The sequence below is a fragment of the Megascapheus bottae genome, chromosome 17, assembly GCF_031878675.1.
Source record: "Megascapheus bottae isolate mThoBot1 chromosome 17, mThoBot2.hap1, whole genome shotgun sequence".
NCBI lineage: Eukaryota > Metazoa > Chordata > Mammalia > Rodentia > Geomyidae > Megascapheus > Megascapheus bottae.
This window is the reverse complement of record NC_143525.1, coordinates 5,106,595-5,132,534: the sequence shown is the minus strand read 5'-3', so window position 1 is coordinate 5,132,534 and position 25,940 is coordinate 5,106,595. Positions and strand designations below refer to the sequence as shown.

Here is a 25,940-nt window from a genome sequence, read left to right as displayed (position 1 = left end):
ATAAGGATCATGATTTTGAAGTTAACCTAGTCTACGCAGCGAATTCTAGGCTAGCGCAGTGAATTCTAGGCTAGCGTCTAGGGTCCTGTCTCGAGAGCCAGCACCCTTGCTCCCCTCCCTAAATTAAAAGAATGAACAAATGAACAAACAAAAAAGAAAAAAAAAAACCTAGCCAGGCACGGTAGCTCACACCTGTAACCCTAGCTATTCAGGAGGCCAAGATCTGAGGATCTCAGTGCCAACCCAGGTACTAAAGACTGTGAGACTCTTATCTACAATTAACCACTAGAAAAGTGGAAATGGTGCTGGGGTAGGGCAGTAGCCTTGAGCTGCAGAGCTCAGGGACAGCCCCCACACCCAGAGTCCAAGCCCCACTACACACACACACACACACACACACACACACACACACACACACACACACTAGAGGAAGGAGGGAGCAGCAGTAAAGGACACTATCCCTGAGCTTTTGTGTTCAAGGCTAATAATACTCTATCACTTTGAGACATAGCACCATTTCTGACTTTTTAGTAGTTTGAGACTTTCCTACCTGAGTTGTCTTTGAACCTCTATCCTCAGATTTCAGCCTCCTGAGGAGCTAGGATTACAGGCATGAGCCACTAACACCCAGCTGCTCCTGTTTCATTTTTTGTGACCCTGTGCATACACTACTGTGATAGTGAAAATTAAGAAAAATCACTGTGAATGTCTATGGATTCAGGGTAGAAGCAGGTAGTCAGCAGTCCGTTTTTTCAGCAGCACTGATCCTTTGGACTTAGAACAAATGCGATAAAGTTTGAGGCAATTGAGAAAGCAGGTGCTCAGCCATAAGGAACTAAGTTGTTATCATACCATGGAGCCCCACCTTGACAAGGAAGAAAGGAATTTTTCTACAACCTGACAGTGAAACAGTCTTCTAGCAGTCCCAACGCAGTGCTTTCTATATAAACTCTCTTGGTGAATCAAACACAGTAAAATTCTCTCTCTCTCTCTCTCTCTCTCTCTCTCTCTCTCTCTCTCTCTCTCTCTCTCTCTCTCTCTCTCTCTCCTCTCCCTCTCCCTCTCCCTCTCCCTCTCCCTCTCTCTCTCTCTCTCTCTCTCTCTCTCTCTCTCTCTCTCTCTCTCTCTCTCTTTCTCATCCTACAGTCATCCAAAGAGCCAAATTACTTGCTCACTTTACTTCCTTTTGTTAAAAAAAAAGCCATAATGCCAATGTTTAGAGACTGTTTTTGTTTTTGTTTTTGTTTTTTTTGCCAGTCCTGGGCTTGAGCTCAGGGCCTGAGCACTGTCCTTGGACTTTTAGAGACCATTTTTGTAAAAGGATAAATATTTGTATCTCTCTCTTTTTTTTTGAAGAATGCAAAATTTATTTTACTCAGTCTACAGGCTCAGCAATTTGACTTAGAATTTAAAATGCTATAATTCTACATCCTGCCCTTCCCATGTATCCATGCTGTGCCACAGTCCCTAAGAACAGCAGTGTACTATGAACAGCACTGCAGAACAAGGGAGATAATAAAGCTATGAACAAAAGACCCCTAATTCTCAGAAAGGGGCTCCAGGCTGAGGCAGACACAGTGCCGGCTCTGTGCTGGGTCACAGGCAAGCCACCAGAAGACACAAAGCCACAGTGGTTGTAAGAGAGAATGGTCTAGTGGGATTGCTTCCCACAAGCAGCCCACACAACCGGCTGCAGTTAGTCATCCCTAGAAGCCAGAATGCAAAACAGCTCTCCAAGGGCAGTGGCCAATGTGTAAAAGTTTGAAAAGTGCAAATCAGGCAAGGACAACAAGTTTCCATTGAAACCATAGTGGCCAGAGATCCCCTCAGAATTCACTTTGCCCCATATTAGCCTCCTTATGGATCTTGTGGGCCAAGTGAAATCCTCATTGCCTAACTCCAGCTCTTGGCACCCCAAACAGAAATCTCCCAGTGCTGGAGGAAGATAAAGCCTCTGTCTCCAAGCAGCAAGCACTAAGAATGAGAAATTGCTTAGGGTAGTGGTGCTATTGTGAATAAAAAGGTCTTCCTTTCCTAGTGCTATGTTGCTTCCTGAAACATAGGAAAAGTTCAACTTCAGGAATTATATCTTGACAATTTTACCCTTGTTTCAGCTGTAGCTTGACCTACTAAGAAACTCCTGAGTTCAGCATTAAAAACATTAATTCTGAGAATTACCAGGCCTGAGCCTACTATATTCTACTTATTTTGATTAACATTGCTTTTCAAAGTTTTTTTTCTGTTTTTGTTTGTTTGTTTTGCTGTTGTTTTTGTCGGGCGTGGGGTTGAACTCTGGGCCTGGTTGCCCTGAGCTCTTTAGCTGAAGGCTAGCACGATACCACTTGAGCTGTAGCTCCACTTCCGGTTTTCCGATGGTTAATTGGAGATAAGAATCTCAAGGACTTTGTGCCCAGACTGAATCATGATCTTCAGATCTCAGCCTCCTGAGTAGCTAGGATTGTAGGCATGAGCTGCCAACATCTGCCTGTGGTTTTTTTATTTGTTTGTTTTTGTTTTGTTTTGTTAACTACCCACAGGTTAAAACATACAAAGAAGTTTAAGAAATCATATAAATTCCCTACATTGGAATTCACCATGTAGGAAAAGAACTCTGTATTTGTGCTTTCCATCTGGGTAGTTCTTCGGTGGTGGTTTTGTTTGGAGAGGTAGTAGGGTTCAAAACTAGGGTCTTTTGTTGTTGTTGTTGTTGTTGTTGGGACAATCTATAGAGGGGTTACAGTTACATTCATCAGATAGTAGGTGCATTACTTCTCACACTTTGATACCGCCTCAAAACTAGGGTCTTGTGTAGGCTAAGCAAGTACTCTACCTACCAGAGAGCTGAATTTCAAACCATTTCACATAGCTTCATTTAAGGTTCACAAAAATCAATTGGCAAGACAATATTTTTTTTTTTGAGGCAAGTTTTGTTAGGCTGCCCAGGCTGGCCTTAAATTCATTGGTTCAAATGATTCTCCTGCTTTAGCCTCCCAATCAATGTAACTATAGACATGCCCAGCTTTTGGCAAATACTATCATCTTTTCACAGAAAAGGAAACTGAAGGTCTAAAAGGCTTATGATATTCCCAAGGATCACACAGCTTAAGTCAGGCTTCTGATATCTAAGGAAGTACAAAATTATTATTTCAGAATTGGAAGAAACAAATCACGTAACCTAACTTTTCACACAAAGTATTAGTGGTATCTAACTTCTGCTGCCATTTACTAAACTCAGATTCAGTTAGCATAGGAAATTTTCAGCAAAGGAACCTAACTTTAGGACCCTTCCAATGTTAAGCAGCTCACATAGTTGGACAATCCTTCTTCTATACGAAGCTAGACTCTGGTCTTCCTTAACATGGCACACACTGGTTCCAGTTCTGAGACAATCTGGAACCACAAAGAACAAATTGATTGCCTCTTCCACATGACATCTGAGTATCTGAAGGCAGCTTTGTTTCTTGCTGTTCTTCTACTCTTCACTCAAAGCATTCCTAATTCTCTCTGCCAAGCCTCACAGGACCTGGGCTCCATTCACTGGGTGAACTGTCTAGAGATTTTCTGATTTACCAAGCTCCCTGGGAAACACTGAGTAGTGACCCAGAATCTCAAAATGTTTCAGATATAGTCTCAGTGAATTAGATATTTCATTTACAACCAAAAAAAATAGTGTTTGAACAATAAAAAGACAAGTTTGTGGTTGTTGCAACTCACTATCTAGCATCAGGCCAACTTAAGGTTTGTCTTAACTGAAAGTGTTTTCAGAACCACCTCTTGATCCTGTCTTCCTTTCCTTGACACTTTCATCAACACTGTGCTCCTGAACAAAGCCTCAACAAATCAAGCGAGGAAAGGTTAACCATTTTCTGGATATTTCCATGAAATTTCCTGCTATCTTGCTCCATCTTGTGCTGAATATGCTCTGCTACATAAACTACACTTAAGTCTCTGCAAGTCTCTGTGAACATGGCAGAAACAAGGTGCACTGGTGCCTCCTTTACTGTGAAACACAGTTCCAAGACTGATAGTGGATGCTTGAAACCATAAATACTGAACACTATCTTTGCTGTTTTTTCCATGTACCTACCTTCCTTTTCTCTTTCTTTTCTTTTTTGTGTGGGTCATGGGGTTTGAACTCTGGGCTTAGGCAGTGTCTCTGAGCTCTTCAGCTCAAGGCTACCATCCTACCCCTTGAGCCACAGCCCCACTTCCCCTTTTTTTAGTGATGAGCTGAAGATAAGAATCTCATGGTCTTTAGTGCCAGTGCAGGCTTTGAACCAAGATCCTCAGATCTCAGCCTCTGAGTAGTTAGGATTGCAGGCACGAGCCACCTCGACTGACAAAAGCATTTTTTTTTTGTCTGTCATGGGGCTTGAACTCTGGGCCTGGACACTGTCCCTGAGCTCCTCACCTCAAGGCTATCACCCTATCCCTTGAGGCACAGTGCCACTTCCTACCTTCCTAAGATAGTTTAATTTAAAAATTACACATAATGATTAGTATGTAAAAATAAAATGAACAATTATGACAGTATACTGTAATAACATTTGTGAATGTAATCTTTCTTTCAAAAATCTTACTGAACTCACCATTCTTATGAAGATAGAGGATGATACCACACCTACAGGTCAAGATAAAGGTGATATACTATGAGGTTGTTATGTGACGGTTACTTGAACCTGTGTTAAAGCACTTTGATATCGCTATAGTCAATGCCAACTAAGTGACTAGAAATAGGGTAGCTTACACAAAATGAATAATTCACATTCCAAGTGGGACAGGGTAGCTAAAAGGATATTTCGTGGTGATAAATGTATAACTTACAAACTGTTGATTTCTGAGATTTTCCAGTTAATCATATGTGGACCATGGGTGAGTAGGAAACCACAGATAAAAGGAGACTGGTGTATGGTAAGCCAGTCAAAAACATACCAACTGAAAAGGCTTTAGACCCCAACAGCAATGTTGACCAACAAGAAGAAAAAGTGTATGAACAGCTCAGTATATACTCAAGTATCTGCCTGCTAAAGGAGTCCAGAAAGGGACAGGGCACCAAATTGTAAGACTACTGTAATTGTCACCCAGCCAGCATGTCTAGGTGCAATGGCATCTGGACTAGGCTCTACATAGGCTCTTCCAACAAAAGTGGAAGAGATCTGTACCTTCATTCAGTTACAATTGCCTGAGAAAGTCTCCCTATAACTTTACAGCTTCACACAATCATTTTGTTTTCTCATGACTTTGTAAGTCAGGAATTTGAGGCAAGCTTGGCCAGGTTGTTCTTGCTTAAATGCTCTCAAGTGGTTGTGACCTGATGTTCATTGGGCACTGATCTCTCCAGCACAATCATCTCACAGCCACTGGACTTGTTATAAAATGGCTCATGACTCCAGGGACAACTGCTCCTGCAAGCAAGGTGGAGCCCCCATGCCTTTCATTGCCTATTTCAGCAGGCACTCTGAGTCACTCTGCCCCACTTGACCAGTGGAGGCTGTTATGGGTCTGCCCAGCACATACACATCCTGAAACGGAAATGGTGAGGTCACACTGAGAAGAGCAAGAGGGCTGGGAGAAAAAATCACAGCCATTTCTAGAAAATGTGATCTGTCATACCTCATGAGGCTGGCAGGGCAGAATTTTTATCTCATACCTTAGGAGGCTGGCAGGGCAGATTTTTTTTTTTTTTTTTTTTTTTTTGCCAGTCTTGGGCTTGAGCTCAGGATCTAAGCACTGTCCTTGAACTTTCTCAAGGCTAGAGCTCTACCACTTGAGCCTCAGCACCATTTCCGGCTTTTTTTTTTTCTATGTATGTGGTACTGAGGAATCGAACCCAGGTCTTCATGCATGCTTGGCAAGCACTTTACCACTAGGCCAAACTCTCGGACCCAGAGGGGCAGATTTTTTTTATCTCACAATGGCATTCATTGAATGCCTCTATTTCTTAAAGTGATGTCTAAAGTCCAGGCATGGAAACCAATGTGTAAGAACTGGCCAACTACAATGAGTAACACTAACTAGTAAAGACAGCCGTTAAGTAGTCCCTGACCTACTAGTCAGAGGAATCATATGTCTGCACTCTGTAGGGCTAGCTAGTTCAGTCACTCCAGCTCAAAGGAGGCAAAAACATGATTAAGAAAAAATGATTAGGGGCCGGGAGTTTGGCCTAGTGGTAGAGTGCTTGCCTAGCATGCACGAAGACCTGGGTTCAATTCCTTGGTACCACATACTTAGAAAAAGCCAGAAATGGTGCTGAGGCTCAAGTGGTACAGCTCTAGCCTTGAGAAAAAATCCAAGGACAGCAGTCCTCAGGCCCTGAGCTCAAGCCCAGGACTGGCAAAAAAAAAAAAAAAAAAAAAAAGAAAACATGATTAACACTTTGTTGCTTCACCATCTTCTACAAAATCAAGCTCTAAGACTGATGGAAATGTGTCGTATTTTTATCATTAAAAGAATAAAATGATCTTTACACTTGACTTACTTTATTTCAAATTTTAAAGCAAAAACAAATTCCTTCTTGTATAAAATCCACTGCAGCAAATACCTCACAAATATTAATACAAATATTAATCCACTCAAAACCTTATGCAAGGCTGGGAGTGTGGCCTAGTGGTAGAGTGTTTGCCTAGCATGCATGAAGCCCTGGGTTCGATTCCTCAGTACCACATGCACAGAAAAAGCTAGAAGTAGTGCTGTGGCTCAAGCCTTGAGAAAAGCCTAAAGACAGTGCTCAGGCCCTGAGTTCGAGCCCCAGGACTAGCAGAAAAAAAAAAAAAAACAAAAAAACCCTATGCAGCTAGCACAACCACATGCCTGTGGGAAGATTGAGACAAAGATCACTTTAGTCAAGGAGCTCAAGACCAGCCTGGGCTACACTGAGAACTACCTCCTTCCAATGTAAAAAATAAAAACAACCAAACAATCAAAACAAAACCTATATAGTAATTCCTGTTCTTACCTATTTTGCCAAAGAGGAAACTGAAGCACAGTTGGGTCAGACAACTTGCTAAGTTTATTCAGCTTGGGATTCAAATGAAAGAAATGTGGACTATAAAATTCATATTGATGTCTTGTTTTTGTTGTGCTTGAACTCAGGACTGCATGCTCAAATGCCATTTACTCAGAGCTAGTGCTCTATGTCTTGAGCACCACATCTCTATTTGTTTGTTGTTGTTGCTGCTGGTGGTTAGTTTTGGTGATAATTCTCCTAGACTTTGTGACCTGAATTGGCTCCCAACTTCAGTCCTCCAAATCTCAGCTTCCTAAGTAGCTGGGATTGCCAGTGTGAGCCATTAGTGAGCTCATTAGGTCATTTTTTTTTCCCCACCACTACATACATACACTACATACATAGTGCTAGGCAAGCATTCTACCACTAGGCCAAACTCCTGGCCCTCATTAGGTCATTTTTGAGAAAAATATTCTTCCTGTGGGTATGTACAATCTAACTGTTTGTTGTATTACTATATAGTATTTCAAAACCTCAATTCAACAAATGCATTAAATTTGGCTTAAATTTCTTTGTCTAACTAACTCTGTCAAATGACCTCCATATAAAACTCTAAATTTAAAAGTCTGAGGTTATTCCAATTTGGCTTCTCTAGCTATTACTTTGTTATCAAAAATGGCAGTTGCAGTTCAAAAAGACATTTTTTGGTAAGGCTTGAATATAAAGACCTTGCTTTTTCTAATGAAGAATTCTGGGGGAAATTAGGCTCAAGACTATGCTATTTAGGGAGGGCTGGTATTTTGTAATATTAAGCCTGCTTCATTATATGGTTTATTGTTTGAGGTCTTAGGAATCAGAAGGAATTAAATACTTTTCACTTACTTTATATTCTCTAATTTTCTAAATGTATTCTTACATCTCTTATGCATTTATGACTTTTTTTCATTTTCCATTATTATCTTTACTGCTAATACAGGAAGAGCATCCCTAGTTCAAAAATCTGAAATGATTTGGACTAAATGGATTTGGACTAATTTGGTCAACTGGCAAAGTCTTGTTGTGTGTTCTCAGATTTGAAATTTGAAACAATTCTGGCCCAACATTTCAGAAAAAAAAGGGGGGCTACTAAACCTGACTTTTTAAAAAACTATTATTCTTTTAATATTTAACATAAATAACCATTTAAAAATTATAATCATTTAAAACCCAATTTAAAAAACCTATCCTTAGGCTAAATTTGTTTTTTTCTTTTTCAAACTCTAAGCAATAAACTTTATATACCAAAGCATCGTTAAATAATAGTGTTAATACTTAAGGTTTTATATTTTCCTTAAGAATAATTTTGTGTATTCATATTTTGAGAGAAAATAGCCCACTTGGCCCAGATTTTCAAATGTGTTTTCAAATAGATTCCTATGGATTTAACTTGTTATCTCATCTATCAATAAACCCGTATTTGTTTTTAATATGTTTTTCTCTTTTTATTTTACTCTGAGGTAATTTTCAATTTTGCCTTTTCAAAGAACAGCATTTACTCTTATTTACTGTTTATTTATCTTCACCTTATACTTTCTATTTTTTCTGAAAAATTATTATTAATATATTAGTTATATAACAAGGTTTCCATTCTCTAAGTTAGGTTATGAGCACAATGCATCTTGATCAATGTCACTTCTATCAGTTTTCCTCTCCTGTCTCAAGTTCATTTTTTATATAATGTACATTGAATAAAATGACTCCATCTGCTCATTCTTCTTCTCTCCATTCTTGGGCCTCTCTCATTACCACCCAACATGTTCCTTCTTTCTTGCATTCATTATGTTAAATAATTCATTAGTTGTTCACAAGTTAATACCACTGGACTCCTCCCCTAAGTATATTATCCTTTAGTCAGTTTTTGTGTATAGGCATATTCTACATATTATCATAATGTATGTTTGTATGCTTTCTATTTCATTCGTTTCAGCTTTATTAACAATTTTTTGTTTCTTCTAATTTCATCAATTGAATACTATATTAACATTTCTTTCCTTATACTAATAAAAGCATTTGAAATTACACTTTTTCTGTTCAGCAAATTTTGCTATACAACGTGTTTTTTTTACTGCTAAATAATTCGTATCTTTCTTTGAGTGCTTAATATGAGAGTGTTTTCATTATAAAGCAGGTTTATTCTGTCTTTTTAAACCACTAATTCCACTGGATTATAATGACATATTAGCAGATATAAAGCCATAACTTTTATAGTTTATTTTGTGTTTTCTGTGGTATAATCCACCTCTCTAGACCTAACGAAGAATATATATTCTTTACTTCATACATTTATTGAAAATAGTGTTTAAAATCTGTATTTGTACTTGTTTTGTTTGTTTCAAAGGTTGAAAACTGGCAGCCTGCAAGCTGCAGATATGTTTTATTTGGCTGGCAAAATGTTTTAAAATGTATGAATCTCAATGCCTTCGGGCAAGGAGTGCATTATCCAGTTCAGCATGGGGCTTCCACATCCCTGCGGCCTTCTGCTCCCCCACTCACATATTCATGCTACCCACTGGCATCCGAGTTTGCAATCTAGCTGACCTAACCTGTCAAGTTAAAAAAGACATGTAATTAAGAGCTCCTGGTATAATACATTAAAAAATAATAAATTCTCTTTAGTCCCAGTTCTTGTTCCATGTATCTTGCTGCACAAAGGTTAATGGCAGATATTTTAAGGGGTTTTATCCATAAATAGTATCTACTAGCCCCACTGGCCTGTTTGATGCTTTTGCTCATGCTCCTGGCTTTGGTGTTATATTGCTGATTGTAATTCATGATAAGTGAATTTAGGTTAGGAATATTTATTGTGGCACTGTTTATTTGGCTTTAGCACTACCATTTCATTTTGTTTACTGCGGGTTAACTCATACTTTTTTTTTCCTCTTCTCACTCTTGTTAATTTGTTATTGCTCCTCTTTATTTCAGGCCTGTCTAGCCACTGCTATCACCTTAACCCTTGTTTTTGGGTTTGCGGGTGTGTGTGTGTGTGTGTGTGTGTGTGTGTGTGTGTGTGTGTGTGTGTGTGTGTGTGTGTGTGTTGGTGAGGGGCGGGGAATACAAGCTGAGTTGAGAATCCTTTATCCTAAATGTTTAGAATCAGAAGGGTTAATTTTCTGGATTGGGGGATATCTGCATGGATTGTATAAATTAAATATCTTTAGTTTAAAAGAATAACAAAGTTTCAGATTTTTTATTTTCACATTAGGATGTTCAACCTACAGTATGTTTTTTCTAGTTTGTAGTTACTGTTATTCCTTACAGTATTAAACAAGCCTTCACTGAAGCTAAATAATTAAGCCTCTAGCTCACTCAACCACAAAAATAGGATTTTAAAAGAAAATTTACATCTAAATGCCTTGGACATTCTGATTCCAAGTTTTTACTGAGATAGCCTAAGATTTTTAGTTCTAGGCAATTTCCTAGATTTCCCTGATAGCTGGATCTGTCTCAAAAGCATTCACTTTACAAAACAAGCTTTCAGCCACTTTTGCATCCTCTGTTTATGTAGACAGTGTATAAAGTTTATGTATTTAGTGTTTCACTACAGGACTCACTACACACCACTGCTTCCTACATTTATCCTCCCAGTCATGAATCTTTTTTTTTTCCTTTTTTTATTTTTTATTGTTGGGATAATGTATAGAGTGGTTATAGTTACAGGTAGTAGGTGCATTACTTCTCACACAATGATACCCCCTCTGGTGTTTTTGTCCCTATTTCCCTCCCCTCACCCCTACCAATGCTCTTGTCCCCCCCCCACCTTCCCTTTCCTATTTCAAATAAACGAAGAAATATATATATACAACATACCAGGTAACAAAGTCAGATACAGTAACAATATGAGATTAACCGTAAGGGAAAAAAAAGAAGAGAAATAACAGTACACTAAGAACAATCACACAAGATTAAAGCCCTTGTTTCCATATCCTAGAGTTCCTTTCATTTAGTCCCATCCTATATGACCTTATGTACCTAGGTTTTAAGCTATTGTGAATCTTGAACTCAGGGTCTAGGGGCTGTCCCTGAGCTTTTCTGCTCCAGGCTACCATTCTACCACTTTGAGCCACTTAGGAAAGGAAGAGATGTTTGTTAGGGCATACAAGGAAGCCACAGTAGTCAAGAAAGAAAATTGTCAGAGAACCTAACAAAGAAATGAAAACTGTAAGCCAGGCACTGTGGCTCACACCTGTAATTCTAGCTACTCAGGAGGCTGAGATCTAAGGATCTCGGTTCACAGCCAGCCCAGGCACTGAAAAGTCTGTGATACTCCTATCTCTGATTAACCACCAGAAAACTGGAAGTGGCACTGTAGCTCAAGGGTAGGGCAGTAGCCTTGAGCTGAAGAGCTCAAGGACAGTGCCCAGGCCGAGTTCAAATCCCATAACTTGAACTGACAAAAAAAGCAAAGAAAAGACAACAGTAATGTGCCATGATACTGGGATGTACTTTGTATGATTATGTAAATAATACTCATGTTCTAGACAAAGAAGAAACTTGAGTTCTTAACAACTGTGGTTTCCTTGCATACCCTAACAAACATCTCTTCATTCTGCAAGACACAGTTCACAGATCCTCCTTTCCCAATGCCCTGAGGTAGAAAGGACTGTTCCTAAGCTTCATATCACTTTGCTTAGGGCACTGCAATGGAGGTCCCATCTGCACTATGCCGTAATCAGGTTTACAGATTTTCCTCCCTGCTATAGACTGAATGATGACTCCTGGAGAATGTCCATTCCTAATCTCTTGTTTATCTTGGTTGGAAAGGGGGTTTTGCAGTTGTGGTTAATTTTTCCATGGAGAAATTATACTAGATTATTTGATGGGCTCAATCAAAGGGTTTTATCATTGCAAAGAAAAAGAATTCAAAGACAGAAAAATCAAATATGACACAAGAACTGTAGGTTATAGTGATGTACACTGGAGATAGCAGAAGATGCCAGACGCCAAGGAATACACATGGCCTGTTGAAGCCAGAAAAGGCAAGAATGGGGATTTTTTTCCTTATGCCTCAAGGAATATTGTCCTGCCCTGATTTTAAACTTCTATTGAACTGAAAGAGAATAAAGTTTGTATTTGAAGGAATTAAATGTAGTAATTTATTGCAGTAGTAACAGGAAACTGTTTAATATAATAAATAATGGCAGGCAAGGAAAGAGACATGGGATCAGGAAGAAGCACTACATTAACATTTGGTGAGAAATAAAATGTCCACATCAAGAAATAGGACTAAAAAGAGGTAGGAGCTGGGAGCCAGTGACTCATGCCTATAATCCTAGCTACTCAGGAGGCTGAAATCTGAGAATCACAGTTTAAAGCCAGCTGGGCAGGAAAGTCTATGAGACCCTTATCTACAACTAACCAGTAAAAAGCTGAACATTCTCAGGGCTGTGGCTCAAGTGATAGAGCTCTAGCCTCAAGGATAGTCCAGACTCTGAGTTCATGCCCCAGGATAAGCAAAAGAAAAAAGAAAGGAGGGGGAGTAGAAAACTGGGGGAGAGGGCACAGGAAGGAGGCAGGGAAAGAAAAAGAAGTAGGTTGACATTTATTGTGACTTTAATGTTTACTGAGACTCTATTAACTTACTTCCATAAGGAAATACTATTACTTCTTTTCTTTTCTTTGTTGCCAATCCTGTCACTTGAACTCAGGGCCTGGACACTGATCTTGAACTTCCTAAAGGCTAGCAGTCTACTATGAACCACAGTACCACTTCCGGCTTTTTCTATGTATATGGTACAGAGGAATTGAACACAGGGCTTCATGCATGTAAGGCAAGCACTCTACCATTAGGCTACACTCCCAGCCCCCTATTATTTCTTATAGGAGGAAGAAAATGACAACCACCTAAAATTCTGGTGCCAGAACCCATGCTGTTAACACATAGAAAGCAAAAATTTTTATACACTGAAGGATTTGCAGGAATTTCCCATGTACATGAGCTAAGGGGACTAAAAGTAGTTTAAAACTATCTGAATTTATTAAATCAGTGCTCCTGATTCAATATCCCATGTTAAACATGGTTCTGTTTCCTGAATAGTAGAATTCAAATGTTGTAGTGTAAGGCATAGAGAGTTCAAAGCCTCAGGCTGATACACTGGGGCCTCTCATTCATGTGTATACAACCCATTCCACACCCTCGGCTTTTCAGAGCTGGACATATGTGAGACAAATCCGAGCATCTGTAAAGCATGCACTCACTGGTATTACTGCTGGTGGGAAAGGAAGTGGGTGACAGAATACAGGTAGCAGCACTGAATTCCCTAGGAACAAAACAGTACTAGTACGAAAATACTCAACTGTGTATAAAGAGTCTTTTACCAAGTCTCTCCTCCATATTTTCAGTAAGACTTGAAAGAAAGGAAAATTTATCCACAGGAAAACAGGTTTCTACATGTGCTATAGTTGGAATGTTGACTGTCCCTTAGAGACCCCATGTGTTAAAGGCATTGTCCCCAGTTTGGGAAAGACTTTTAAGAGGAAGAGTCTAGTGAGAGGCTTTGAAAGAGGACTTTGAAATCCTGGTGTTTCTCTGCACATCCTAGCCATGATCACTAACAACGATGAATACTATGGAAAGTCCATTTGATGGATGGAAGACCAATAAAGATCATTTACTCAGAGACCTACCTCAAAAAAACATAGAGTGGGCCGGGAGTTTGGCCTAGTGGTAGATTGCTTGCCTAGCATGCATGAAGACCTGGGTTCGATTCCTCGGTACCACATACATAGAAAAAAAAAAAGCCGGAAATGGTGCTAAGGCTCAAGTGGTAGAGCTCTAGCCTTGAGAAAGTCCAAGGACAGTGCTCAGGCCCTGAGCTCAAGCCCAGGACTGGCAAAAAAAAAAAAAAAAAACATAGAGTTTGTTTGATTTTTGCTTTGTTTTGTTTTTGTCAGTCCTGAGGCTTGAACTCAGGGCTTGAGCACCGTCCTTGGGCTTTCTCAAGGCTAGAACTCTACCACTTGAGCCACAGCACCACTTCTAGCTTTTAGAATATAGAATTTGAAAAAACTGTTTTTAAGAGATTCAGAAGAAAACTAAAAAGATCAAAACCAAGTTTAATAGGAAGGCCAAATGATAAAAAAGATGCACAAGGAGAAGAAAAAATAATGGAAGAACAACCTGAAGTAAAGAAAATATCCAAAGACTTAAACACAGTTGTCAGTTACCAGGCAAAAACTAACAGGGTGGTATTTACACCAATACATATCATCCAATGATTGAATTCCAAGCACTGTGCAAATTTAGAGCAAATATTCTCTGAGTGGAGGAAGTAAGGGCTCCAGTGGTACCAAACCAGGAGCCTAGAAATGACTAAATCCTGCCTGGGGGCCTCCTCTGTCCATAGGCTATAAACTAAAGGTGTTAAGTCCATAGGGAATATGTCACAGCAGAGACAAAAGAGCTCTTTTCTGACAACTGGCCAGGGCTCTCCTGCCACAGCTGAACCAAGGAACACAGGGGCCGTTCAGGCTTTTAAGAGGCCTCTAACCTTCACCATCACCTCTACAGGGCAAGTTATGACCTGGTACCCTCACCCCAGCACAGGCACAGAGGAGGTTGGACAAGGGCCCAACTAGATCAGGTCCAGGAAACCAAGTCCTGGTGGGGTCAAAAAGCAAAGAGTGGAAGAGAATAAGTGAGTCAAGCCCATGCCCTGACCTCCTAAGGCAGCAAGGTCTACCATGGGGCCAACTCCCCAAGAGTGAACTTTGAAGGAAGAAAATACTGGGTGAATATTTGTCTTCAGGATATCAAAATGCTGGATTCGTGAAGGAAATTAAGGTACAGATCTTCTGGAAAAAGCAGATTTTCCCTCAAACATCCTTAACCCCTGCTGACAGGAGATGTAGTAAACTGTAGTGGAGCATTCTAGCTTCAATATGGAGCATGGGGAAGGACTGGCCTGGCCTGAGCTCCCATGGGATTGATATGGCTACTGTGGCAATGCTATCCACTTTCAGCCCAACCAGCTTTCTTCACTCCCTCAAAAGTATTATTCCCAAAGGCACCCCATAAACACAAATCCGGACACAAAATCTATTTGCCCAGGAAGCAACCAGGGCAGTCAGTTATTACTTCATTATCTACTTATGCTAAGTTAATTTAACTTTGTTTTCTTTAATTAAAATGAAATTCCTGCATTAGTGTTCTTTACTTTTCAAACTGTAAGGGAAGTCAAGCCGAGTCTCACATACAGTAATTATGAGCACTGACCTATACCCCCAGCCTTAATTTTTAAAATCAAAGGAATAAAAATTCAACAGCCTAAGGAAGCAAAAAAAGTACACCACTGTCTGTGAAAGGCAAAGCAAAGAATAAAGAGAATGGTACAAAATGACATACGGAGACTTCAAATGCAATCGAATATTCTCATGCAAAAAAAACGTAAGAGGCAACCAGGTGCCAGTGACTCATGCCTGAATTCCTAGTTACTCAGGAGGCTGAGAATTGAGGATCATGGTTCAAAGCCAGCTCAGGCAGAAAAGTTCCGAGGAGACTCTTATCGCCAATAAACCACTCAAAACCGGAAGTGGCACTGTGGCTCAAGTGGTAGAGAGCACAAAGAGACTCAGAGGCAGCACCCAGGTCTTGAGTTCAAGGCCCACAACCTACAAAAAATAAAATAAAATAAGGGAGCTCACACTTGTAATCCTACCTACTCAGGAGGCTGAGTCCTGAGGATTGTGGTTCAAAGCCAGCCCTGCCAGGAAATTCCATGAAACTCTTATCTCCAGTTAACTAGCAAATAGCAAGAAGTAGATCTGTGACTCAAGTGATAGAGTGTGAGCCTTGAGTAAAAAATGCTCAGGGATAATGGCCCAGCCTTGAGTTCAAGCCCCAGCATGCTCACTCACACACCAAAACAACAACAACAACACACACACACACACACACAGCCCTCTGTAAGACAAATGAACTTTGCCAACATGTGTCCTCAGGACAATCCTCTTACAAAGCTATAATCAGCCTGTATATAGTTTTGTGCTCAGTTTTGTTTATTTACCTTTATAACAAACAGTGTCCCACATTTGGGTACAATCCTGATAATTAGAATTTAAAATGGCAGTGTGTATATAATCCAATAAAGCAAATCAGCATAATTACTTCATTATTCCTTTAAACCATAATTAATTCACTATTCCCTTACATTTAGATGTCCAAGTACTAGGAGAGGACTGAGCAGAGTTTGTGGCTCTATTAGATAAGGATTATATATTGAATATGTTCCATAGTCATTTATGAGTCTAGATTAATTTCTCTAAATTTAGCTTCTAAACACTATTCCCGTTACATACACAGTGAGCATGTAAGTTTTATAAATAAAAAGTCACCATGGCTTGCTCAGAGATAATACAACTATCTCAATATAACTATCTCAATATTACACAAATATTTTTAAATCTAGTAAGAAATTTCTCTGGGAAGAATGGCCAGAGTTGACCATTTCACCTAAATATGAAATAAACCAGAAACCTTTAAGTCAACCAACAGTCTGCATTCTTTTCATGCCAGGGCAAAGGCTAGACTAGTATTTCAGTTATTGTTTCCCTTTGTTTCCCAGACTCATGGAGCCTTATTTGGAAGTTTCCTTTTCTGGCCTGCAATTCCTACTCAGTAGAAATTCAAATTCTTCCACACATATAACAGAGCCATATCTTCTAAATGTTGGGCAGGGTATTCATAAACATAAATGTAGCTCAGGTTGTCAAATTACCAATATGAAAACTCACCAAGATCAAGAAAGGAGAGGTAATAAGCCCAGAATGACTCTGAATCCAGGATTTTGTCTAATAGTTCAAACTGTCACCTACGGAAAACAAGTTTTGTTTATTCAAGGTAACCCATTTATTATTGAACCTGACTAGAAGTCTCCCTGTATCCATTCTCTTCAAACCAGTCCACATTCCATTTCATTTTTTGGTCAGCTCTGGCTCTTATACTTTTGGGAGATAAGCAGACCAAAAATCCTCCAAGGTTGTTGCTACATCACACCAATGAGCCTGCAGCACTCACTATGGTCAGGGAAAGACCTATCTGAGGGCTGATATCAGAGCTGAGACTTGAAATGATGTAGTTTACCTTCCAATCTGGGACACTTTCAAGAATAAATAGAAGAAGCCAACCCATAAGAGGCATTCAGTGGGACTCATAGTAGTCTGCTGGAGAGGTCTGCTATAAAGTGTTGTGAGGAAATATGCAAGAGCTCTGAGGCCAAGAGAAGGGCATGTGATATGGTTCGTAGGATAGAGGGGATGCTCAAGCACGTATGGGGGTACTGGGGCAGGGGAACATGCAACCTAATACTGTCTAATGAAAGCCATTCCACTATCTGAGATAATGTCAGTAAGGGGACAGGAAAAGATCTCCAAGGAAGCCTAAAGGTCTGTTTTTATGGTTTGTTTGGTTTTTTTTCATTTTTCAAAAATTTCAATGTCAGAGGCAGAACCCAGGGCCTGGTATATGCTAGACAAATACCATGAGTTACACATACCCCAGCTCTACATTCTTTTACTAATAGAGGCATCAACTGGTTCACACAGTTTGGGATAATTTAAGCTAGGGTTTCCCAGGCACCAGGAGTGGAGCAAAGGCAGTAGATGAAACTCTGACAAGTATAGAACCCCAAACATCGAGAGGCCACAGAGCAATACAGTCAAGGACAGTAACAAAATGAGCATCAGAAAACAGGAAACAGAAAAGGGATGCTTGCAATACTTCAAGGACTCTTTTCTATCCATAATGACTAGCATAAGGCTCTGAATAAACGTATTTTTCATTTTTGATGGTATTGGGATTTGAACTTATGGCCTCTTGCTTACTATGTGGTCCACCATTTAAATCACATCCCCAGTCCCAAGAAATTATTTTTTTCAAGCTTTTTATTACATTCTGGGTTTTTTTTCCAGTCCTAGGGCTTGAACTCGGGGCCTGAGCACTGTCCTTGGGCTTTCTCAAGGCTAGAGCTCTACCACTTGAGCCTCAACACCACTTCTGGCTTTTTCAGTGTATGTGGTACCAAAGAATTGAATCCAGGGCTTCGTGCATGCTAGGCAAGCACTCTACCACTAGGCCATGCTCCCAGCCCAAGAAATCATTTTAATATACTTCAGATTATGATTTATCATTGCTCCAATTACCATTACTGCTTAATTTTCATTCTCCTTATTCTCTTAGAATCATTGATTCGAAATTCCAGCAAAACATCAGAAAAGATTGGGGAGTCAGGGAAGCTGTAAGAGACACACACACATAGAAAAACTAAAGCAAACAACTCTTTTTCTCTTTCTCTTTCTCTCTCCCTCCCTCCTTTCCTCCCTCCCTCCCTCCCTCTCTCTCTCTCTCTCTCTCTCTCTCCCCCCCCCGCCTCTCTCTCTCTCTCTCTCTCTCTCACACACACATACACACACACTTTGTTTACCCGTAAAAAAACTGTTTTACCACATTTGTGGTTAGGTTCATAATCATATCATTCTATGCAGCTTTGGCATGCTGCAATGATTTCAGATTGAAGGGAGAAAAGAGATCAGGATATAACTACAATAGAATTTTTATAATAGTTTCATGACCACTATGAATAGGGTCTTTGTTTATCTGTTTATAGATCAGAAGGTTAGACTGCTGATAATTTGACCTTCCAATATATTTTTTTTAATTTGGCTGCTGATGTTAGAGAGAAAAGCAGAACCCATTAGAGAAAGGAGATGAATTCTTTGGCAGATAAAACAAAAGGGATTTTCAAGGATTTTGGAAGCTACTGGCACCAGTTCTGTCTCGGGTATAGTTTCAGGTCAAAATTTATGACTTTATTTATCAGGTTTATACTAAGCCCAAACTGTGACACACATTCACAACAGGGTTTATTTTGGGACAAGTAGGTGGATATGGGAAGGATCAAGGGAGGAATTTTTTTTCCCTGAAGTAACAGGGTTAAAAGAGAAAATGAGCAGAGGAAGGATATTGGTAAAAGAATATCTATGAATAGATGAATCATAGAGACCAAGGATCCTCTGACTAGGATGAAAGGAGACAGCCAGTGGGTAGCAAGTCACAATGCCAATCACATTAATTTTGAAATATGAAGCCTACTCTGAATCCTGAGACTTCAAAATTTTTCTGAAACTAACAATGGCTGCCAGCAGATTATTAGTATTCTACTTTTTACTGGAGTCTGAGAGTCAGGGACTTTGCAGATGACAACGCCAAGTATTCAATGTCCATGTGAAATGCATGCCAAAGATGAGAGACCTTTGCTAAAGAGCTTTGTTAGCTGAACAAGAATTTGGTAGACAGGACAGAGGAGGGTGTAGGAGTCTGTAGGCTAATTAGAAAGGCAGTCCCGGGGGAAGGGGGGGACTTGATCAAGCAATGGCAATATGGTCATAGATACACCGAGTTCTTGAAGGTCTGCTTCACACTGTTTGATACTACATGAGCTGCTCTAATATGAAAAAAAAAAAAATTGGGGCGGGGGGTGGGTCATGGGCTTGAACTCTGGGCCTGGGCGCTGTCCCTGAGCCTTCAGTTCAAGGCTACAGCCCTACCCCTGGAACCACAGCCCCACTTCTTGTTTTCTAGTGATTAATTGGAAATAGGAATCTCTCAGACTTTTCAGTACCCAGACTGGTTTTGAGCCTTGATCCTCAGATCTGAGCCTCCTGAGTTGCTAGGATTACAGGGGTGAACTACCATGCCCAGCTCTGAAAATGTTTCAAAAAGTAAAAGAATTCAACAAGCAAAAAAAATATTCAGGCAGGTAACACACTCAGTAGGTGAAACCCAGGCCAGGCATCAATAGCTCATGCCTATAATCCAAGTTACTTGTGAGCTGAAATTAGAAAGCCAATCCAGGCAAAAAGTTTTCAAGACCCCATCTAAAGAAAAAAGGTTGGGTATAGTAGTGCACACTTGTCATCTCAACTACTTAAATAGAAGGATCATGGTCCTGTCCAACTCAGACAAAAAGCTAGAACTGTCTCAAAAACCAAAGCCAAAAAACTGGAAGTGTGGATCAAGAAATAGAGAGTCTAAAAGTGAGAAGCACTGAGTTAAAACCTCAATATTGTAAAAAATAAAAAATTAAAAAATTAAAAAGGTGAAATTCAAATACTTCTCTGAGTTAGAATATTTAGTTTAGAATATAAAATCACAGAATATGAAAGTTAACAAGTAACTCTGACAGCCAGACATGTACATCTCAATTTTTATTTTTTATATTAGAAGGTAACAAAACACATGAAAACAAAAATTCCAAGAGGAGGATCTACAAAAAGCTGATGTAAGCATTTTCAAATTTACCAAAATAACTTTTTTAAAAAGTAAAAACACAGCACTTTACCACTCAGCTATACTCTCAAGCCCTTATTTCTAATTTTAAAAGTATAAGTCCCTGATGTCAAGCCCCAGTATCACAGAATAAAAGCATACTACATGAAGGATAATGTCCCACAAACAGAGGCCCTCTAGCTCATCTGTCTAAGCCTTACGATTCTGAGGACAATTTGTAGCTGATCACAGGGGCCTCACTTATTTTTTATTTCTCCCCTAGGTTTCATGTATTTTTTTGTATTTTTATTGTAATTAATAAAAGGGTTACATGATATTTGCCATATAGAAGGTGCATTAATTCACATACATTGATACCCTTTCACATGTCTTGGTACCCTTTACCCTCTCCCCACCGCCCCCCCATCTTGGTTTTCCCCCCTCCCCTATCAAATTTCAAATAACCAAATACAAATAAATTCAATATATCAGATAACAAAGTGAGGTACTGTAACAATAGGTTTCATGTATTTTGCTTCTACAATGAATGTGATATTTTATTTTCCTCCTGGTGCTGAAGACTGAATGTTAAGCAGGAACTGTCCCACTGACCTACACTAAATGTAATAAACTTTTATTTTTTTGCCAGTCCTGGAGCTTGAACTCAGGGCCTGAATACTATGCTTGGGCTTTCCTCAAGGCTAGCCATCTACCAGTTGAGCAATAGCACCATTTCTGGCTTTTTCTATATATGTGGTACTGAGGAATTGAACCTGGGTCTTCGTGCATGCTAGGTGAGCACTCTAGCACTAGGCCAAACTCCCAGCCCTGTAATAAACTTTTAGTAAGTCATTAATTCTTATTACTAATGTAAGAAATGCTGATATACAACATACATATACATATATGCCTATTCATCCACATATGACTGAGGGGATAAAAGATGATATTTTTTCTTTAATTTACTAATTCTGTAAATCTTTTTTGTTGTTGTTCTGGGCTTGAACTCAGGGCCTGAGCACTGTCCTTGGGCTTTCCTCAAGGCTAGGAGCTCTACCACTGGAGCCACTGAACCATTTCCGGCTTTTTTATGTATGTGGTACCAAGGAATCGAACACAGGTCTTTGTTCATGCTAGGAAAGCACTTTACCTCTAGGCCAAAATCCCGGCCCCATTTTTTTTGTTGTTTTGTTTTGTTTTTCATTGCTTGTGGGGCTTGAACTCTGAGCCTGGGCACTGTCCTTGAGCTCCTCAGCTCAAGGCTACTGCCTTGCCACTTGAGCCACAGCACCACTTCTGGTTTTATAGTGATTAACTGGAGATGAGTATCTTGGACTTCCATGCCCGGGCTGGCTTTGAACCGTGCTCTTCAGATCTCTGCCTCCTGAGTAGCTATGATTGTAGGTGAGAGCCACCAGTGCAAAGTTCTGTAAATCTTATTTACTATTACTACATTTTTACAATGAACCAGTTCATGTTTTTAAACCAACAGCAAAATATTTTTCAAAACATATGGTTCAATTAAATTTGGTTTTTACTGGCTACTTTAGCCAGTACTTTATAAGTGCTTTAAAAAAAATTAGTTATCTCCAAGACATGAGAAAGGGTATCAATGTATGTGAAGTAATGCATCTTCTATCTGGTGAATATAATGTAACCCTTCTATTAAATACAATAAAAATATATGAAAAAAATAGTTATCTTTGACAGGCTTTGGTATTAGAAGCACTATTAATATTATTTCTACTTTTGTTTTTGCTTTTCTAATATGTTGTTCTTTCTTCTATTGCTCTGCCAGTTAGTGGGCTGCATTCTGTAACTGCTACCTTTTCTTCTTGGATTATGCTTTATCAACGTGCAAGGTTCCCTCTCATCTGAGTTACTTCCTGTTTTGTGTCTCTGTTGTTTCTGTAGAGTGACCTTACAGGTTACACAAAGCCAGGAAAGATACGATCAAATCACATTGGGTTTACTACCAAGAAAGATAACTGCCTTAGCCAGGCATTAGTGGCTCACACCTGTAATCCTAGCTATTCAGAAGGCTGAGATCTAAGGAACTGCCAACTGGGGCAGGAAAGTCTGTGAGATTCTTATCTCCCATTAAATCACAGAAAAGGCTGGAAGTGGTACTAGTGCCTGCCTAGATGCACTACAACCGCAGTTTGATTCCTCGGTACCACATACATAGAAAAAGAAAAAGCCAGAAACGGTACTGTGGCTCAAGTGATAGAGTCTTGAGAAAGACCAAGGACAGAGCTTAGGCCCTGAGTTCAAGCCCTGAGACTAGCAAAAATAAAAAAAGAAAAAAAAAAAAAAGATGGGGCTGGGAGTTTGGCCTAGTGGTTAAAGTGCTTGCCTAGCATGCATGAAGACCCAGGTTCAATTCCTCGGTACCACATGTAGAAAAAAGCTATGGCTCAAGTGGTAGAGCTCTAGCCTTGAGAAAGTCCAAGGACAGTGCTCAGGCCCTGAGCTCAAGCCCAGGACTGGCAAAAAAAAAAAAAAAAAAAAAAAGCTGGAAGTGGTGCTGTGGCTCCATTCACAGAGCCCTGGCCTTGAACAAACGTTGCTCAGGGACAGCATCTAGGTCCATAGTTCAAGATTGAGGTTTTGGAAAAAAGAAGGAAGAGGAGAAAAAGGAAGAGGAGGAGGAGGAGGAGCAAAGAAAAAATTAAGTTGCCGGGTGGCTTACAACTATAATCCCAGCTACTCAGGAGGCTGAGATCTGAGGATCAAGGTTCAAAGCCAGCCCAGGCACAAAAGGACCAGAGACTCTTATCTCCAATTAATCTCTAGAAAAGGGAAGTGGGGTTTGGCTCAAGGGTAGAGTGGTAGCCAGGGCTGAAGAGTTCAGGGACACCGCTCAGGCCCAGGGGTAGGGCAGTAACCTTGAGCTGAAAAGCTCAGGGACAGCACCCAAGCCAAGTTCATGCTCCAAGACTCACAAAAAAAAAAAAAAAAAAGATAACTGTCTTAAGATACATAAAGAAAAACAGCGGCAGTTTTAGCAAATCAATAGTTTTATCAAATCAAACTTCTTTGGAGCTAGATGGAGAGTACTTATACATTTTAAATGCAAATTTTAATCAAATGTTTTGGCTATTTAAGTGTAGGAGGGGGATTCCTCCATTTTAGAGGGATTCCTCATGCTCCTTGAATCTAAATTACACATGTATTATGACCATCTTTTTATTCAAGCTTTGCAGGACCATGGTTTGAACTCAAAAGCCTCACAGTTGCTAGGCATCACTTGAGTGATACCCCTAGTCCTTTTTGCTTTAGTTTTTGGATAGACTCTCCACTCCCCTGTATCCCAGTGCTCTCAGTCTGAGAGTGTCCCTATCTCTACCTCTCCAGTAGCTCAGATGTTCTAATGTATACTTTTAATTCAAGTTTTGAAGTTCATGCTACCTAAAGATTACAAGGACTGTGAACATAGAAATCTATCAAAAAATGGATTAGGGCAATATACAGATATCCTTAGATAAAGATTACAATTTTTTTTATCGTTCACAGATGTTCCCTCTTTATGCACAAACGAAAGTAAAAGTGGCTTGCATTGATTGCCAAAGCCTGATATAAGAATTCACTCATGTTACCAGGCACAGTGGCTCATGCCTGTAATCCTAGCTACTCAGGAGGCTGATATCTGAGGATCACAGTTTGACACCAGCCTAGGCAATAAAGTCCATGAAACTCTTCTCTCCAGTTATCTACCAGAAAACTAGAAGTGGCGCCATAGCTCAAGTGGCAGAGCACTAGTAAAAGAGCAAAAGAGCTCAGGAACAGTTCAAAGGCCCCAACATCAAGTCCCACAAGTAGAAAAAAAAAGGGGGGGGGGTTGGAGACGCTAGAAGAATGGCTCAGTGATAAAGTACAAGGACCTGAATTCAAACCCAAGCAGTGTCAAAACACACACACACACACACACAGCCAGGCCCAGTGGCTCACACCTGTATCATAGCTACTAATGAGGCTGAGATCAGAGAATCAAGGTTCAAAGTCAGCCAGGGCACAAAAGGACCCGAGACTCTTACCTCCAATTAACCTCTAGAAAATGGAAAGTGGGACTTGGCTCAGGGACAATGACCAGGTTCAAGCCCATGACCAACAAAAAAAAAAAAAAAGAAAGAACAACAACAAACAAACAAACAAAACTTTTTAAAATGAGCAAAGGGTAATGTATATATCACCCAATCTGAAAGAAATAGTTTTATTGTCAATGTAAAACTTGGCTTTTGTATTTTCATTATTCATAAGCTTTGTAGGTTAGAATGATGATGTTTATCATTGTGAAAGTTAAAATGTGTTTGTGACTTTAGCTAAGTATAGCTGTCACAGTACTGTGAAATATATGTAGTTAATCTCAACAAAGAAATCTTTGAAAAAATAAAACACAAAACAATAGTATTAATAATAATAATTACAACAAACAAGTAATATTTTTTTTCCTAGGTCATAGGGCTTGAACTCGGCCTGGGTGCTGTCCCTGAGCTCTTCAGCTCAAGGCTACTGCCCTACCCTTGAGCCAAGCCCCACTTCCCATTTTCTAGAGGTTAATTGGAGATAAGAGTCTCCTGTTCTTTAGGTTCTTTACTGCCCAGGCTGGCTTTGAACCTTGATCCTCAGATCTCAGTCTTCTGAGTAACTAGGATTACAGGCGTGAGCCATAGGGTCTGGCTCAAACAAGTAAATATTTTAACAAGCTTTGTTAGGAGAGGATTGGTTCTAGCAAGAGTGTTGGTTTAACAAGGCTTTCAGAGAATTGATATTGTTGAAATAGATAATAGTTAGAAAAAATGAAAACAGAACAATAATACTCTTGAAATTGTAATTGGAAGGGAGAAAAAGTGACTGGAATATATTGTATATATGAATGGAAATATAATGAAAATTTAAAAAAAGTTACATCATCTTATGGTTCCATATATAATATGCAATTGAGTATCAATTTGTGATTTTAACTGAAACTTGTGCATCTACAGATATATGTCAAGAGGAAAATTTTGGAGAATCATCATTAAGTAATAGAATAATCCTTACATTCATAAGACTTAAGAAACTAGACTTCTCAGTTAGACTTTAACAGGAACCAACATATTAAAATCAACAAATACAATTTTAAATGCTTAAAGTTCACTAGCAAAGCTTGCACATTGAGCGGATTATTAATTAAAGACCACCTTTAAAAAGTGATTATTACATCATACTGGATTTATAAGCAAAATGTTTATGTTGATGTTAGAAACTTAAGGAACTAGTTTTTTATTAGTCCCTTTATTGGCTAGTCTGTTAAATCTGCTGAAAGAATTTTTTTTTTTTTTGCCAGTCCTGGGCTTGAGCTCAGGCTCTACCACTTGAGCCTCACCACCACTTCCAGCTTTTTTGTATGTATGTGGTACCAAGGAATCGAACCCGGGTCTTCACTCATGCTAGGCAAGCACTTTAACCACTAGGCCAAACTCCTGGCCCTGAAAGAATTTTTTTTAAGGAGTGTTAAACTCATTCACCATTTACAATACAGTAATAGGTTATGTGACTACTTATATCTCTCTGATCATTGATCTTTGATGTAGATAACACTCATTCAAAAAAGGTGTATTTTCCAAAGTTTGTCTTTCTCAGACACCCTGAAATGTTTCTATGGAAAAAAACAGACTTCTGGAAAAATTCATACTTTAATCTCCTCTCAGT

The 25,940-nt window shown here is 39.5% G+C and overlaps 1 protein-coding gene across 4 annotated transcripts in view; it reads right to left on the bottom strand.

Annotated features, from left to right (window-relative positions):
- The window catches only part of Specc1 (sperm antigen with calponin homology and coiled-coil domains 1), a 243,978-nt gene that overhangs the window by 108,987 nt on the left and 109,051 nt on the right, over positions 1-25,940 (bottom strand). The window lies entirely within an intron of this gene.